We start from the raw sequence: 12,348 nt of genomic DNA on the forward strand, positions 1-12,348 counted from the left end.
ATAATCATAAATGCTGTCCTGCCCCCCCCCCCCCAAAACATAGATTCTAATGCCCGTAAAAAGTGAACAAGGGAGAAAAAGACAATGAAAGCACAATGATTTGGCAACAATGCCCTACAATTCTACTAGCCGTTCTATGTGGCATGCATTGTTAGAATTCAATTTATAAAAATAAAAAAGTCTACTTCAGCCCAATAATCAACTCCTAACTCAATTGAATTGTGGAGTCCACTCACCTTTCCTAGGCTATGTGGGCATCTATGAGAGTGCAAGGGGAACAAGTGATGAAATCAGTTTTGATATCAGTTTCCTTCCTTCTTTTGTGACATTGCATACACATATGTAATACAATATAATACAATAGCAGAGTTGGAAGGGACCTTGGAGGTCTTCTAGTCCAACCCCCTGCCTAGGCAGGAAACCCTATACCGTTTCAGACAAATGGCTATCCAACATCTTCTTAAAGACTTCCAGTGTTGGGGCATTCACAACTTCTGGAGGCAAGCTGTTCCACTGATTAATTGTTCTAACTGTCAGGAAATTTATCCTCAGTTTTAAGTTGCTTCTCTCCTTGATTATAGTTTCCACCCATGCTTCTTGTTCTACCCTCAGGTGCCTTGGAGAATAGTTTGACTCCCTCTTCTTTGTGGCAAACCCTGAGATATTGGAACACTGCTATCATGTCTCCCCTAGTCCTTCTTTCTATTAAACTAGACATACCCAGTTCCTGCAATCGTTCTTCACACGTTTTAGTCTCCAGTCCCCTAATCATCTTTGTTGCTCTTCTCTGCACTCTTTCTAAAGTCTCCTCATCTTTTCTACATCGTGGCGACCAGAACTGAATGCAGTATTCCAAGTGTGGCCTTACCAAGGCATTATAAAGTGGTATGAATACTTCATGTGATCTTGATTCTATCCCTCTGTTTATGCAGCCTAGGACTGTGTTGGCTTTTTTGGCAGCTGCTGCACACTGCTGGCTCATATTTAAATGGTTGTCCACTAGGACTCCAAGATCCCTTTCACAGTTACTACTGTTGAGCAGTAGTAAGAAGTGGAGCTAAGCTGCAATGCTTGTTTTGACATTCTGATAAAATTTGTTAGATTCTGCAGACACTACTCTCCTAATATTTGCTACGTGATTACTTCTACCTAATCTTCATTTTTGTAGAAAAAGGGAAAAATAGGTGGTACTTGACTTAAAATCATTTATTTAGCGACTCTCTGAAGTTACACCACCACTGAAAAGCGACCTTTCACCATTTTTCACACTTATGACCATTGCATCATCACTATGGTTATGTGATAAAACTTCACATGCTTGAAAACTGGTTCATATTTATATACTTGCAATGTCCAGGGGTCATGTGATAATCTTTTGTGATTTTCTGACAAAGCCAGATTTACTTAATAATCATATTACTAACTTAACAGTTTCAGTGATTCACTTAACAAGAGTAGCAAGAAAGGTTGAAAAATGGGGAAAACTCAGTTAACAATTGTCTCACTTAGCAACATAAAATTTGGGCTCAAATATAGTTGTAAGTCAAGGACTACCTCTAAATAGGAGCTCAAATTTATTATAAACCTGGCAGCATTGAATTAGCTTCCATTTTGCCATTAACAAATTTAGATGATGTTGCCCTAAGAAGAAGTTACAATTTTCCATACCATTGCTTAACTTATATGGAAGAGAGAGATTTAAAAAAGTAGCTTTTGCTTTTTTAAATCAGCCTTTTTTCTCATTATCAACTGTCTTTTTTCCCTGAGATTGTCATATATAGTTTTATCAACTCTACTATAGGTTTTATATATAGAATTCCGTTCCCTTTGGTGTTATGGTCCATATGTTTGCTATATAAACACATTATATGTCTAGCTTCTGAAAAATAAATGCAATTGCAAAAATGGCAAAAATTAAAGAAGAAAAAGAAATCAAACAATAATTTTGTGGCAAAACAGAATGGAAATCTTTGCAATATGTTCCTGGACTTAAAGGGACTTAAATTGGAGTAAAGAGATACTCCAATTGTCTTTTAATTCAGGGCATGTCTGAAAGCTTTTTCTGCTTGAGCATGCAATTCTGCTCTCAGTAACAAATTGCGAATCTCCCACTAACTTGTAGCATATCTATGCTTGGGGAGGGAAATGATTTATTTACATCTATACATAGTTACAATTAAATATATTCTTTCTCTAGCTGCCTATCAACATTTTTTCCATTTGCCAATAAACAATTTTAATATTTGGGAACCAAGTGAATTTCCTGAATCACTCACTAGGCTCACCGCCCACTTAATGCTTTATTTAAGTTTATTCTTAATTCAACTTTTGAATTAAAATGAGAATCTGGCATGCTGGAAAGCAAAATACCAGCCTCCAGCATCATTTTTACTTCTAAGATTGCCCCTGGGCCTGAACAGCACCTACAGATAGTCTAGGTCAGTGGTGGGCAACCCGCGGCTCGGGAGCCACATACGGCTCTTTACACCCTTTAATGCGGCTCTTCTGTGTGCCGGGTGCCCGCTCCCCTCCCTCCTCTCGGGCTTCGGAGGGAAGCTTCTGCAAAAGCCCGGGCGAGTGACAACCAATTTTGGTCCTATGACTGCAGAATGCTGCAAAATACCATAAATGCAGGCCAGTTGTTGAGTGTTTCAAATGTGATTGGAACACTCAACAAGGTGACCACAGTGTGTGTGTGTGTGTGTGTGTGAGTGAGAAAGACAGACAGAGAGAGGAACAGAGAGAGGGAGTGAGGGTGGGAATCAGAGAGAGACTGACAGACAGACACACACCCACACAGAGACAGAGAGAGACAGAGAGGGGGAGGGAGGGAGAGAAAGATAGACAGACAGAGAGACACAGACAGAGTGAGTGATTAAGTGAATGAGTGAGAGACAGACACACCCACATACACAGAGTGACAGAGAGAGGGGAAGGGAGGGGAGAGAGACAGAGACAGACAGACACACACACACAGAGTGAGTGAGAGACAGACAGACAGACACACACACAGAGTGACAGAGATGGGGGAGGGAGGGAGAGAGAGACAAAGAGCCAGAGAGAGAGAGAGAAAGAAAAAGAAAAAAAAGAAAGAAAGTGGGAGAGAGAGATGAAATTAAAAACAACAACATACAAACCTGACTTACTCAAACTATCCAAGGAAATGCAAGGCCAATGTTCACATTAGTGGTTGTGACTTTGTCAGTCAATGTCAGGATGTAATTTTCTCTACATTGTAAGGAAAATTTTACGGAATTTAACATTATCGATAAATAATATCGTTCTAAAGTTTTTGTTTTATTAGTTGTGTTATTTGTATCCTCCCGACCTATGTGGATACTTGCATGCAGAATATTCTCAATAAAAACTTATTGAAACTAAAAACAGTGTACCATCCTATGTATTTTCGGTTTTAAAAATGTGGCTCTCAAAGTAAATTTCAATCGTGGTTTTGGCGAGATTTGGCTCAGTTGAAAAAAAAGGTTGCCCACCACTGGTCTAGGTAATAGTATTGGGAAGGGAGGGTAGCTGTAACCCAGTGTTTTCTTTGGATATAGGATCCCCCGTCAAGAGAAAAAAAGAGGGTAATAGAACGAGGTCACAGGAAACAACGTTCACCCCCAATTTGCCTTTTGCTAAACTGGTGCTGTTCCACTGTGGAAAACCATTCTTCTGTGAATACATAGCCCACTCCCTTTGCATGAAGAGAAAAAGTAGAAGGGGAGAATAGAAATAAAAGGAGATTTTAAAAAGAAATCACATGGCCATCCCAAGTATAGTTTTGGCTACACTGAGCTCCAGTTTGGGCCCTTCACTATCAGGAACGTGATCACTTATAGACCACAGAATGCAAGAGGAAAATAAAAATAAAGTTCATCCCTTCTGTTTTAGACATACCAGTTCTTGTCTTTTTCTGTTTATTGTCATATAAACCTCATATTCACTACATATTGCTTAGTGACATTAAATTATAATAGAGAATCCAGTGAAAATGTGAGATTCTGGAGATAAAACCTAGATGGGATAGATTTTATCACCTGGGTTAAAAAGAACTGATAACAAACAGTGGCAGACAAATCCTCCCTAAGCAGTGAATCATCTAAACAGCCTTCTTTTTTCCCTCTTCATTCTTGTGAAACCCAGATGAATCCACAAATAAAGGAGACTAAGGGTAAAACTATACACTTTATAGCACTGCTAACTTATCCTAATTAGCACATGTTTAATGTAGTAAGATTATTTGGAAAGAATAATGAATGAGAAGCAGATATCAGAGCTGCTATATAGGAAATACAAGAAAAAGCTTCATTGTAATTAGGCTGAGGAAGTCTGTTGATAATAAGTCAGCATAGTGAAAAAGGTGTAAATTCCAGAGGGACATATATCCAGCAAGCAGCACATTAATACCCGCTGCCTAAGAAACCTAGTTCATTCTGGTGGCAAAAATTGTTCAAGAAACATGGTCTCACTAGCTAGCAGAAGAAATAGAGGTGCTATAGAAGAAGTGGTTAAAAATGTAAAGGTACTATTTCATCAAAATATCATGAGGATGATTATTATGTTATTTCTGTTGGGCTTGCTTGAATCTGCATAATTGTCACCCATTCAAGCAGGTTTCTGAACCTGACTATCTTGCTCATTTGGAAGGAAAGTCGAGGACTTAATTCCACTAAGCAGTTCATATAATCCCACCAGTTCTTTCAATCAAAAAAGGCGGAAGTTGTAATTTCTATTTCCTAATTCAGATAGTATTTTCTTCTCTATATAACAGACATATTCTTTTCTGATTTTTACAGAGTTATTATGAAATAATGTATCTATACTAAACATTTACGTATCTGACAATTCATTTTATTAATTTTTAAAAGATTCTATGCTTGGTCGTACCCTGTTTCACTGAAAATAAGACTTCCCCAGATAATAAGCCCAATCGGGTTTTCGGCTCCATGTGCTAATAAGCGTCCCCCCAAAAATAAGCTCTCCCTGAAAATATTGCAGCACAGCAGCAGCCATGAGGTTACCATGCTCACCGCCTCCTACATCTCAAAAATAATAAGACCTCCCCGAAAATAAGGCCAAGCACATATTTTGGGGGTCAAAAGAAAATAAGAGCCTGTCTTATTTTAGGGAAACATGGTAGCAGTGGTTTGTTCTTTTCACTTGCATTCCCATTCGGCAAAATCTCCTGAAAAATCATATCCTATATGACAGCGATGGCGAACCTTTTTTGGCTCGCGTGCCATAAGTGGGGGGAGTGCAGGGGGGTTGTGTGTAGGTTTGCCACACCCATAATGCAATGCGTGACCCCCCAGAGCGCATGCGTGCACTACAGGCGCGACCACCCCATTTTTGCATGCTTTTTTTGCCCTCCCCAGGCTCCAGAGGAAAGGAAGATTATAATGGGAGGAAGGGAAGAGTCTAAGGCAGTGCTTCTCAATTATTTTCTGTCATGCCCCCCCTAGGAAGAAGAAAACATTTTGCGCGCCCCGCGCGACTGTAAATACTATCATTTGTCTATAAAATTGTTATAAGTACACCTCTGCATAACACTGTATCCTTATTAACATATAAGAGAATAAAAAAAGAAAACTATAGATGATTGCTCTTTGCAGAATTACAATAGCTTTGTGTCCAAGCGTAGTTAGTTTAGCACTGTTTTGATAAGGCCTAAAAAGTGGAACTTGAATACGCTTAGGATTGTAGATATAAAACAAAGGGAAAAGAATGAACCTTCAGTTTTGTTCAAATATTTACATATGCTCTGATAGAAAGACATTACCACTTTCAAGGACAAAGTTCTCTGGCTTCCAAACTCCAAAACTCGGCTGCTGAGTGGCTCTAGGAGGGTGCTTTATGGTTGTGGGCTGGCTGCTGGAAGACTCTCTGTCTGGAAGACTCTATATCCAAAAGACTCTCTGTCCAGCAGCCAGCCCACAACCATAGAGCGCACTCCTAGAGCAGCCACTGCTGGAAGACTCTCTGTCTGGAAGAATCTATATCCAAAAGACTCTCTGTCCAGCAGCCAGCCCACAACCATAGAGCGCACTCCTAGAGCAGCCACTGCTGGAAGACTCGGCAGCCGAGTTTTGAAGTTTGGAAGGTGGAGAAGAAGTTATGCTCAGAGCGTAACGAGGTCGAACGAGCCCCCCTTTACGGAGCCTCGCGCCCCCCCTGGGGGGGGGCGCCCCACTATTTGAGAAGCACTGGTCTAAGGGAAGTCATGCCTTAGTTCCTGGCCACCAGCAGTTCTGCTGCCTTTTTGCCATCCCCTTGTCTCCTCCTCCTGACCTCTCCTGGTGGTCTCCCATCCGATCACTGATGATTCTTTGATTACAAAACTGGGGGTCTTCTTCTGTGGAGAGGGAGTAGGCCTCCCTATGACTCACACACTTTGCCCTCCCGCACACACCATGTGCCAAGGAGAGCAAGCACAGCAGCAGTAGCCTTGAGGAGGTAAGTGCAGCTGGGTGCCCCCTCTAGGAAGCAGGGTTGAGTGTGGGATCCCAATGCCCTGGGAGCTCGAGGGATGGGGTGGGCACTTGCCCTCTGCTGCCTAGGGCTCTGGACAGCCTGTGTCACCATCCGGAGGTCACCTGTGTGGTCTGAGAGGGACGGTGAGGCTCCTCTGGAGGGCAAGAATTTGGCACTCTTCCTGGTCTCACCTTCCTCTACTGGAGACAATGGATACCCTCAGCCCCACCAGGCCACCATAGTGCCCCCGACATGAGTGACATCAAGCTGGCCATGCCCATCCTGGCCACACCTACCCTGGCCACGACTCTGCACCCACCAATGTCAAACACAACTCTGATGCAGCCCTCAATGAAATCAAATTTGACACTCCTGATCTATACCATATTGTAAATAGGAATTCTTTTATTCTTTTCCTTTATTTTCTTTCGTATTATCTTTTTCAGTCTCATAGAATGCTGATCACTGAATTCTTGTGTAAGTATGTGTTAATAAAACCAAGCATTCAAAAGGTTAATAAGTAATGGTCATTTTCTAACCATGGATTTAGAAGATTAATAATAGGGTAATGTGAAATATTGTATTATGGAAAGGGCATAGGTATAAGGGCATAGAAAAAAGAAAATTATCTTTTAAACTACAGAAAATTGAGAATTACGAGCTATTTCTTTTTAATGAGAAAGAATAAAAGGAAAACAATGTCTAATTAATAAGAATATTGATCTTTAGAGTTGTGACTGTAACAGAAACAGAAAAGCTGAAGTCTAAGGCAGAAAGCGGAAAAATTAACATTCATCACTTTTTTGATCTTGAAGTCTTTTTTTTTTTGCCATGCCTGTCCTTAGAAGTCTTGAAACAACATCAGTGTAATGACCAACATCATGATAGGACCATCAAGAATGGTGTGAAGCTATGACACTTAGAATATGACATGACATAATGCCCAATTGTTTTTAGAAACCCGACAGACTCATTCTTTTCCCTGCTTATCCTTCTCTTTTGCCCTGAAATCTCTTCTTTAAATTACAATAAGAGAATCATTAACCCATTTTACAAAGAAGTATGGAATAAAACATATGGACTTATGTATAAGCTTTACTTAAAAAAATCTTGGAATGAAGGATCATGGTTATTCTCAGGTTGATTGGAATGACTGGATTCACTTAAGGACATATACTATAGTTTTACGACACAGCAATTGAGGGTGACTTATGAGTCTGAAAGGGTTTAGAAAGATCAGGAAAAGGCCACAGACTCATCTCACAGGTCTCAAAGTTATCAAGATTTTCATGATAGGGCTTTAAATTCCAGGTTGTATATGAGGCTACCATGTGATATATCTCTTGAAAGTTGGAGGAATCCATATGGAATAAAGCCACTAGCACAATTGTTAGTAGAAATTGTCAGACAGATGTGTCACAAAGCTCCCTCTCCATGAAATGGATAGAACATGAATTGAGATTCATTCATTTCCTGAGTTTTGAGCACCACACAATGCTACTGCAAATATATGTGCCACATGCCAAGAGGGACTAAGTAACAGATTTGGACTTAATAAAATAAGTCATAAGTTGGACCATGCTCAATATGAAACTGGTTTCAATATTCTTTAATTCTTTGCTTTTGCCCCAAATCCTATAAATTACCAAAACAAGCAAAGAAAAAGAAGATTTATCACAGCATTTCAAACAAATCTACAAGACAGTGTGTTCATTTGAAATAACTCACTTTTTTTTTGTTTAAATGATATTTTTTAAGTGAAAATGACTTGCTTCTTTATCAGTTGGAACAGTCAATAACGTTAAATAGGGACTACCTTACATGCTGACCAGCTTTCCATGAGGAAAAAATAAATCAATATTCTAGAATTGATTTTTCCCCATCAAATTAAATTATAAAACGGCTTGACAAAGCATGTTCTGACAATTCAAATCAGTGTAGTGCAGTTTGTAAGCTCTGTTTTTGATTTCCTATAACTGGTAGCCAAGCAAATTTGCTTAAATGAGACATACATATAACTAGATGAATGAAATAATGACCTTTCAGATGAAATTCCATCCATGTGTAAATATAATATTTCTGCAAAAGGAATACAATCTAAATTTTTCACAATCAATTTCTGTGTGAATGAAACTAGTGCTTTGAAAATAAATGAAGTTTAGTTTTATGCAATTGTACTCAGAAATGAGTCCTCATACATTCAATATTTATTTCTGGGTAAGTGCACAAATTACTAGATCTAGGTATCCTAAATTTATTCCTGTATATCTGTATAAAGTAGCAAAAGTTGATGGTTTATACAGAAATACATTGAATTCTTATAGTTTTATGATTTTTATACTTTTATAGTTCAAATCTCAGATAAGGCCTAAACAAACTCATTGTGTACAGGTTCTGTTGCATTTCACAGAAATATACACATACCAAGTGCCTTTTAATAACAGAACTATATCCATATTGTACAGTGTTCATCATACCAAATGCAAAAATTAAATGTACAGGTACAGAACATGTCTAGCCTAACAAAAAGAAGAATTGGGGGTGCATGATGCTGTCTTCCAGTACTTGAGGGGCTGTCTCTGAGAAGAGGAGATTGTCTTATTGTCCAAAGCACCTGGGGGTAAATCAAGAAGCAATGGATTGAAGTTCTTCAAAGACAAATCTGATCTGAAACTAAGGAGAAATTTCCTGATAGTAAGGAATTAATCAATAGAACAGCTTGCCTCCTGGAGTTTTGGATGCTCCATTGCTGGAGATTTTGAAGAAAAGGTTGTACAATCATTTATGATATTAAGGTCTCCTGCTTGAGCAACTTGTTGGATTAGGGAAACCTCCATGGTCTGGCCCTATGATTTCTCTTGTGTTCTCTTTTCTCCCTTCCCTTCCCTCTCCTTCTATTCTAATATGCTGTAAATGAATTGTTAACAGGATTAATTTAACTCAATTGCTTATTTTAAGAATAGAATATCATTTACAAATCTAAATTGATAACCACAGCATCAGAAATCTGCTTTTTCTACTTAAAAGCACAATTAGTACTCCCCCCCCAAAAATAGTATTTTATAGCAATGAATAAATCATCTGCTGAGAAAATCCAAAGTTTCTAATTGATTTATTGTCTTGTGTTATCCAATTATAAGCTATTTTGGGTGGGCAATAGATAGATATGGGCAGATAAGAGATGAACAAAATAATTTTGATGCAAGCTTTTATCATTTCTTCAGATGAAAATTTTCATGGTGCTAGAAAGTTGGCAAGCAAATATTTAAACTGACAGATGAAAAAAATGTTCATTTCCATATGGAACAGAGGTATGCAGAACATTATATGATACTGCACTACTATAAAATTAAGAAAAACAATATATCTAGTTAATTAGAAAAATACAATGGAGCACAAAAGAATGAGCCAGTGGTTTTCTACCCTGAATAGACAACCTATGGCCAAGGATTATAAATTTTCTTCCTTCCCTCCCTCCTTACTAAAGTTTTGCAGTGTAATTGCTAAAAATCAGTAGTAGTTTCCTATCATTTCAGAAAGGAAACATAAAACATTTAATGGGAACTTCTAAATCAGATATAAGACAACTTTAGAAATTGAAAACAAGAACAGCAGCAGCAGCAACAACAAAAATAATCCTAGCTCTTCTAAACAGAGTGGAGGAAAGGAATATCCCAGGCAGAGGCATTTATAGGTTATACGTAATGGAAATGTGCTTTTCCATTACTTATACCCAATAAATGCCTCTATATGGATGCTGTCTGACACCTCTTCTGCAGTCACCTCCAGTCCCATTTTTGCATCATTGCCTTTCCTCCTCATCCTCAAATATTTGTGTCCTTCACCAAGTTTTTCTCACATCTATTTTACAAAAATAGTAAAGAAGCAAGTATATGAAAAATCTAAACCTGAATAGATTGTAAGTAAAAAGAAAAAGCTTAAATATTAACTAATTCAATTTAAAATAAAATTCTAAAATTTCATGAACAGGATTGCACAATCAGCATGTTTAATAATGATCAATATAACTGCAAGAATCATTTGCAGATCCAAAGAACTGTCTTTCAACCCCCGTATATAATATTAATAAAAATTATGTCAATGATGTCTTCAGTGTAAAGGTTACAAGTTACTGTGCCAAATGTCTTTAAGCTGATGAGGCATGCTTATTTTCCCAAACTAGCTACTACAAATCTATTTTTAAAACTCTGCCTCAAACAAGAGACAATAGAAGTCTTGGTATCGTTTATATTTACTGCCTGCTGAAAATAAAGTTGTTATACAATCTGCAAAGCTTAATTAAGGACCTTTCCACCTAGCAATTTTTCAATTTCAACCTGGGAGTTCTACCAAAGGAAATTCTCACACAATGGAACTCTTTTGAAAGCCTAGTCCTATCCCACACACCTAGTAAGATTACATATTTCAACTAAGACTTGCATAATGGATTCTGACCAAACATGTGATTTAACTGCCATAACAATACCACAGTTGTCTGAAAGGAAGGCAAATTTAAGATACTGACTCTATTTTCAAGGAAGAAAAGCTACAAATATATTTGACAAACTCGAAGATTAGCTGATGTTTCAAAGGGAATCTTTCCCTGGGGAAAGTACGGTTTTTTTCCTAAAGCCTAAGCAGGATTCTAACCTCTGTTGCTCTTGCTTCATCTCTTTGCAGTTCTGCAGTCCCACTCTTCTCTTTCCAATAAAGGATACCACTTGTTATCACAATGCAAATCTTGGATTTCCTTATTTCTTTCTGTCAGAAAAAAAAGGGGGGGAACATGGATGGGTGCATCTGTGTGCACCCCCATGTGTGTTTCTGTAGATGAATATGTCCTCCTTGACTTAACAACCATTCATTTAATGATTGTTTGAAGTTACAATGGTGCTGAAAAAAGTGACTTATTACCAGTCCGCACTCTTATGACCACTGCAGCATTTCTATAATCATGTAATCAACATTTGAATGCTTGGCATCTGGCATATGTGTATGATGGTTGCATTGCCCTGGGATTATGTGATTGTCATTTACGACCTTCTGAGTTGGTTTTTGACATGCAAAGTCAATGGGGAAAGTCAGATTCACTTAAATGATGGCATGATTCACTTAACAATTAATAATATAATAATAATAATAATAAATTTGGATTTATTAGCCGCTCCCTTTCCGGGCAGGACTCGGGGCGGCGTACACTAAGACATATATAAACATACATATATACAAAGACATACATGCACGGAGGAGGTAATAGATTAAAACATTTAGACAAATTAAAACCATTAACATGCCCCGTTTAATAAAAACCCAATATACAATAAAAATTTAAAATTTAAAAAAGACAGTCAGGAAGAATATGAAAAAATTACGGTTGAGCCAGGCCGGATAATTGAAAGAGGTGGGTCTTCAACTGTACACGGAAGGAGCGGAGATCGGAAATAATCCTGATGTCACGGGGGAGGTCATTCCACAGGGCTGGGCCCATCACAGAGAAGGCTCTGCTCCTGGATGTCGCCCCCCGACACTGTTTGGCGGACGGCACCTGGAGAAGTCCCTCTCTGTGTGAGCGAATTGGTCGTAGGGATGTGTGGGGCAGGATGCGATCCTGCATGTAACTAGGTCCTATGCCATGAAGCGCTTTAAAGATCATAATCAAAACCTTGAAACGCACTCGGTAGACCACAGGAAGCCAGTGCAGCTCGCGCAGGAGAGGTGTTACAGGGGAGTATCTAGACCTCCCCATAATCACCCGCGCGGCCGCGTTCTGGACCAACTGTAGTCTCCGAGTGCATCTCAAGGGAAGCCCCATGTAGAGAGCATTGCAGTAGTCCAGGCGAGACGTCACTAGCGCATGGGTGACTGTGCGTAGGGCAT

The 12,348-nt window shown here is 38.8% G+C and overlaps 1 protein-coding gene across 3 annotated transcripts in view; it reads right to left on the reverse strand.

The window, feature by feature from the left end:
- The window catches only part of LRRC3B (leucine rich repeat containing 3B), a 103,876-nt gene that overhangs the window by 34,549 nt on the left and 56,979 nt on the right, over window positions 1-12,348 (reverse strand). Inside the window, exon 1 of one of the 3 annotated variants that reach the window (XM_081933733.1) lies at window positions 11,122-11,229. The exons of the other annotated variants lie outside the window; for them this stretch is intronic. The gene's annotated coding sequence lies outside the window, so the exon portion shown is untranslated. Of the gene's footprint in view, window positions 1-11,121; window positions 11,230-12,348 lie in introns of those variants that run through there. 3 annotated transcript variants of the gene reach the window in all.

This window comes from Natrix helvetica (assembly GCF_964273705.1).
Source record: "Natrix helvetica genome assembly, chromosome: Z".
Classification (NCBI taxonomy): domain Eukaryota; kingdom Metazoa; phylum Chordata; class Lepidosauria; order Squamata; family Natricidae; genus Natrix; species Natrix helvetica.